The following is a 6,621-nucleotide window of genomic DNA, read 5'->3' as shown; positions in this document are numbered from 1 at the left end:
TTAGAAGTATATATTTTTAAAATTTTTAATCAATTTTAAAGATAAAAAATATATTTTACTTTAAAATTGAGTTATGGCTCACCATGTAATAAAAACCTTATAACATAACTAATCATTTTGTCATTTTGTTAAACTATCTATTTTGCGCCGCAACTAACGGAATCTATCATTTATAATTGAAAGATAATATAGACTTTCAAAAAAAAAGAGAAAAGAGTTTAAGGAAAAGAAGAACGTAATAGGAGATTGTTTAATTTTTTTGTTATTGTTTAGAGTTTTTGGTTGAAAAAGAATGATAGAATATTCAAAAATTAAAAATTAAGTGTTGCGAAAATAATTATCAAGTTGATTAGGAATTATAAGAGTGGAGTGATTTTGGATTTTTTTTTAGTTGTTAATAATACTATCAAAAGTGTCTAAAATTTACTTATAATTTTTTTGTTTTGTTCTATTTGTTTTGTTGCTCCATTTTATTTGGTTGAACTTTTGATTTAAAAAAAAAAAGAAAGAGAGAGAAGAGAGTTTAAGGATAAACCTCCTTCTTTTAGGAAGAAAGGTGAAATGATTATATATTAAATATTGAAAGGGAAATAATTAAAATACATAAGAATTGAAAAGATCAATTCAACAAGTTGATAATGATTTTCATTATTTCCGACCTTCCCCCACCTGAAAAGTCCCCCATAAATTCCTCAGCATTAATCCTCTAAGAGAAGATCGATTTGGTATTTTTTCTCTATTAGGGATGTTGCAGCAAAAGCCAAGTTTGAAAGCAAACTAATGTCACTGTTGAGATGGTCAATAGCAGGGTTCACGATTTTCGCTCGGGCCAAAATGGTGTGGCACCTACTGACGTCATCGCCGACGATCTTTGAAGCGTAATTTGCAGCCGATGTATCTTCTTTGAGGTCACGAAGGGCACCCTTGAACTGCACAACGGCATCATTATAATCCAATCCAGCGCATTCTTGAATCGCCGAGGACTTCTCCTTCTCCGCCAATGTCTGAAGGAATTTCTGTCCTTCCGTCGCCTTTTTCACTGCCAACTCAAGAATCAACTCTGAGAGCTCACGAAAGCTCTTTGCTGATTGGATCTTAGGGTTTGATCTCAACATGTCCATGCATTTTGCCCTTTCTTCCACCAGTCCTGACTCACAAAGTTTAGGGACCAAGGATGCTGTTACCTTTACATGACCTTGTGCTACATTGGCAATGATGAGAATCAATCCGAGGCTGAACAAAATGGAGGACTTTGTTGAGGAATTCATATTGATAATGGTGGTGTAGGGAGATAATTGTTTGATTTGGGTGGGGGAAGATGAATTCTAAGTGGTGTTAGGGGCTCTCTTTATAGTTCATCATAAACTAATTATGGAAATGTTCAACTAGAGAAGAGATATATTAGGTAGCCACTCACATACGCCGATGGCGGAATTGATGTACGCGTGTTGGAATCGTATTAATTAATGTGATCAAAGTTACAAATATTAGAAAATTCTGTTGGTTTATAGTTTTTTGTTTTAAGTTAATTAAGGGATTATGATTACACTCTTTTGGACGAGAATTATGTAATACAAAAGAATGCATGATTAATATAATACTCTGCCTTTCTTGCAACACAAGATTCTGAGTTCTCTCTAATCTCAGACCTCGGATCATCTCTTCTTCCCTTCAACTAAGTTCACATAGATATTGTTACGGTGGGTAACCGGAGATTAGTAGAATAGATGGTGCTAGTTGGCCCAATCGTCCACGAATGGTGGTCTCCGAGCTGGATTGCACGCTAGAGCCTCCTTCCGACTTGTGTACGTGAGTGAATGGGGGGTGGTACCTGCAAAGACACTCCGATGCCTAAGTTAGCAAGGGTGTTAGCAGGTCTAGAGAGTATTGGGCCTGGAGATACCTGAGGGATGTCAGTGTATTTATAGTGGTGAGCTAATAACCACCGTTGGAGTAGTGCCGTATCTTTAGGGTGCTAACCGTCCCATTATCTTGGGGAGGTTAAGATATGGCTTTATGAAGCGATTAGAGAGATTTTAGGGGCGGTTACTCATTTGAATGAGCGTTTATCCGCCAGCTAATCTCATGTCCGACTTCTTTAGAGTAAGTCGTGGTCGATACCGACTTCTTATGTGAAGGTCGGTATTTAGCTAGGCTTAATCTTGCGGACTAGGCCTTTTATTTGGACCTGGGCCTTTGTCATTGGGCCAGGGTATGAACAGTGCCCCTACTTGAGTCCAAGATCTCTTTAGGGCTTGGGTTCAAGTATTTAACTCGGGTTCGTAGCCGACTTTCTTGGAGGAAACACGGGTTTTTAAACCGACGTGATTTTCGCGACCTTTTGTTTCTGACAGTTACGTCTATTCAAGCGTTGTGTCCGTTAGGGATGCATTTAGGGATTGATGGCTTTGATAACGGTGCATTCTCATTAATGACTGCTCCGTTTTTACCATTATGCCCCTTAGCATGTTTATAAATACTTTCCATCTCTTTCATTTTTCCGTTTCTGCAATCTTTCAAACTTCTTCTTTCCTTGTTCGTGCTGCATTCTTGCGCTTGGAGACTTCTGCTTCTTCCAACCTTCACTTTTCGGATAAAGGTTAGCTTTGCTTCTTTTACGTCATGCCTTGTGTTTGCATGCTTTTGTTTTGTGGGTAGATAGGTTGGTCTGTAGATTTTGGCTTCGTATCCCCTCTCTTTAGGGACCGTGTTTTTTGATTTTTCCTTTCTTTTTTCTTTTTGTAGGTTTCTGTCACCTTTCATAAAAAAAGAAAATGGCTTCTGTAGATGTTCTTTCTCAGTGGGTTGATGTCACGGTCCTTGGGGAGGAACCCTTGGTCGACGCTGAGTTTATTACTCATCTTCGTACTCACCACAGGCTTTGTACTTCAGAGGAGGACGAGCCAAAATATGAGTTGATAACCCCGGGTCCGGAAGACCGGGTTTGTTTTGGGAGGGCCAATGAGGCGGCCCCTCATTTTTTCTTTATGTATGAATGTATGATCACCCGTTTGGGTGTTTTTCTTCCTTTCTCGGATTTTGAAATATCTGTTTTGCACCACTGTCGAGTTGCCCCTACTCAACTTCACCCCAATTCTTGGGATTTTCTGAAGATTTATCAGTTTGTTAGTCACGCTTTGGACTTTCCGACCTCTTTGAGGGTTTTCTTTTTTCTTTTTCATATGACTAAGCCCTTTGGTGGGCTAAACAACAAACAGCAATGGGTATCCTTCCGAGCCATACAAGGTCGGAGGATTTTCACCCTTTTTGACGAATCCTTCCATGACTTCAAAAATTATTTTTTCAAAGTACAAGCTGTAGAGGGTCACCACCCCTTTTTCCTGGATGAGCATTCTTCCCTCCGTTTTCCCCTTTATTGGCTGGAGGCCTCCCCTTGTGAAAAGTATGGTCTAGATGACCTGGACGAGGTGGAGGCGGCCATTGTGGGGTTTTTCCGAGAAGCGTGGGGGAGGGCCCCATACTTGGACACTAGGAAATTCCTCCAGGGGACGCCGACCTTGGACACTAGGAAATTCCTTCAGGGGACGCCGACCTTTGTTCGGTCGCAACTAGGTAGTAAATGCATTTCCTATTTCCGACTTGTTTCTGTCGACTTGAGGTTTGCCGACTTGTAAATTTCGCTAATTATTTCTTTTGCAGATATGGCCAGGAAGAATGCTCAGGAATCTTACCAGAGAGTTCAGGAGGCTAAGGCAAAGTCTCGGGCCAGGGCCGGTGGTGCCAGGGCAACCGTCTCTCCTCCTCCTCCTCCTCCTCCTCCTCCTTCTCAGAACGTGGGGACTCCCTCTCAGCCCATTGTGATTTCTTCTTCCAGCTTGACCCGACCACTTTCTTCTGCCCGACTTCTTCCTGAGCCAGAGAAAAAGAAGCGTAAGACTTTAGAGTCTGGCTCTTCTTTTGATGGTGGGGTTAAGGCGGATGCTCTTGCATTCGTCCGAAAGAACATCTATCCTCTTATAAGCATGGATGATGTTTCTGTTCGAAACCACCTCACCATTCTGGCTGAGGAGAGTTTTCGGGCGGCGGGTGTTTGTGGCAAGCTTTTGGATATCTTTGAGAAGACTCCCCTCAGCTCTTTGGGGGTAACCTCGAAGGTTGAGGAGTTGGAGGGGAGGCTTCTTGCTTACCAGGGTCATGAGAGGGAGTTGAAGGAGGAGGTAGCTAAACTGAGGGCGGAGAGAGATAGCCTTCGGGAGAAGGAGAGCAAGCTGCGATCTTAATGCAATATGGAGGCAAGTTTGAGGAAGACAGCACAGGAGAGTTATCAGAGTTTGTTTCAAGATCTTGTGTCTGTGAAGAATGATTTGATGAATTCTCGGAATGCGTACGCCGATTTGGAGGACTCTATTGCTGACGGTGCCGAGGAGTCTTGGAAGATTTTCCTGGAGCAAGTCAGAGTTATCGCTCCCGACTTGGATCTTTCTCCTTTACATCCTGATAAGGTGGTAATTGATGGCGCCATCGTGGATCCTCCTGTCCCCGTGGTTGTTTCCGAGTCAAAATTGAAGACTCGGGGGCAGAGGATCATTGAGTCCCCTCCTCGTTCTGCGGACGCTCCGAGTTCTTCCGTTATTCCTCCGACTTCCTCTTCCTCTCCTGTGGATGCCTCTCTCCCCGGTCCTGGTGGCGCTCCTCCTGACTCTGGTAGTGGTGACCCATCTGCTCCTCTGCAAAAATAATTTTTTATGGCTATATGGGGGCTCGGCCTGTGAGTCCCCCTTTTTTAAACTCTTTATATGTTGTTTGGTGAGGTTTGAACGATTTTGGCCTTTTAAGGCCGCAAACAAAATATTTCAGCAAATGCCCTTTTTGAATAAGGGTTTTTTAAATTAACAAAATAAATACCCTTTTTTGGATAAGGGTTTAAGTTACCTTATGTGTGTATGCTTTTCTAATTTTGATTTTTCAAAATCCTCTTGATCTTTTCCGAGAACCTTTCCTATTGGTTCGTCTGTTTTTCCGAACCTTTTTGTTTAAGGACTTTTAGGCAGCCTTATAAACTTTTTCCTAGGTTTTTCGATCTCTTTTTGTTATTCCTTACGCCCACCCATGTTTTATTGGGTTTTTACGACTTTAGGTTATTTTTGCGATGCGTTTTCCTCTTGCTCGGTTCGTCATTCCGACTTTTGAGTCGAAGTGTTTTCGAGCTTTCCTACTCGGAGTTTCGTCCCGACTTATGAGTCGGGTGGTTTCCGAGTTTGTCTACGATCGGCTTATATAACCTCTTTACACCGACTTGTACCTTGTCGTTTTATCCTGATGACCATCTAGGTCAGTTCATGGGATTTTCACGTTTTGTCGAGCTTAAGTCGGCGCGTTTCGTAGAAAGACTTGGAAAAATAAAAAAGGACTTTATAAGAGATATTGTAGATGAAAAGATCTTTATTAATTGAGGAGGTACCTTCTTGCTACTAAGGGTTTAAATAGCCTATTTTCCCTTAGCCTCTACTATGATGCCTCGTTAAAAACCCTTCTCCAGAAAAAACCCTTTTGGGAAAAAATCATGAAGTTGGGAAAAGAGTACATCAGGGAGTAGAGTTCGCTTTAACTGTAGTACCTTTTCATATTACAAGCATGCCACGATCTTGGTAACTCAGTGCCGTTCAGGTCGGTTATTTTATAATAACCTTTTCCTAAAACTTCATTGATTTTGTATGGTCCCTTCCAGTTTGCGGCGAGCTTTCCTTCTCCTGATTTGTTGACTCCAATGTCGTTTCTGATTAAGACCAAGTCATCCGGGACAAATGTTCTTCGAATGACTTTTTTGTTGTACCTTGTAGTCATCCTTTGTTTTAATGCCGCTTCTCTTATCTGGGCATCCTCTCGGACTTCGGGGAGCAAGTCGAGTTCCTCTTTGTGCCCCCGTATGTTTCCGACCTCGTCGTGGAGAGTTACCCTTGGGCTTTGCTCATTGATTTCTATGGGTATCATGGCTTCTACGCCATACACTAGTCGGAAAGGTGTTTCTCCCGTGGCGGATTGGGGGGTTGTCCTGTAGGCCCATAGCACTTGAGGAAGCTCTTCAGCCTAAGCTCCTTTTGCTTCTTGTAATCTCCTCTTTAGCCCTGCCAGTATGACTTTGTTGGCTGCCTCGGCTTGCCCATTGGCTTGTGGGTGCTCCACCGAGGTGAACTGATGTTTAATTTTCATATTGGCTACTAAGCTTCTGAAAGTGGCGTCGGTGAATTGGGTTCCGTTGTCTGTAGTAATGGAATAAGGTATCCCATATCTTGTGATGATATTTTTGTAGAGGAACCGGCGACTTCTTTGAGCGGTGATGGTAGCTAATGGCTCTGCTTCTATCCACTTTGTGAAGTAATCTATTCCCACGATCAGGTATTTGACTTGTCCTGGCGCTTGGGGAAAAGGACCTAACAAATCCATTCCCCATTTTGCAAAAGGCCATGGAGAAGTGATACTGATGAGCTCTTCTGGTGGAGCCACGTGGAAATGTGCGTGCATCTGACACGGTTGACATTTTTTCACAAATTCTGTGGCATCTTTCTGCAAGGTCGGCCAATAGAACCCTGCTCGGATTACTTTCCTGGCGAGTGACCTTGCTCCGAGATGGTTTCCGCAGATCCCACTATGTACTTCCTC

Source organism: Arachis duranensis, chromosome 9 (genome assembly GCF_000817695.3).
Source record: "Arachis duranensis cultivar V14167 chromosome 9, aradu.V14167.gnm2.J7QH, whole genome shotgun sequence".
In the NCBI taxonomy this organism is placed as follows: Eukaryota; Viridiplantae; Streptophyta; class Magnoliopsida; order Fabales; family Fabaceae; genus Arachis; species Arachis duranensis.
Note: the sequence above shows the minus strand (reverse complement) of the source record.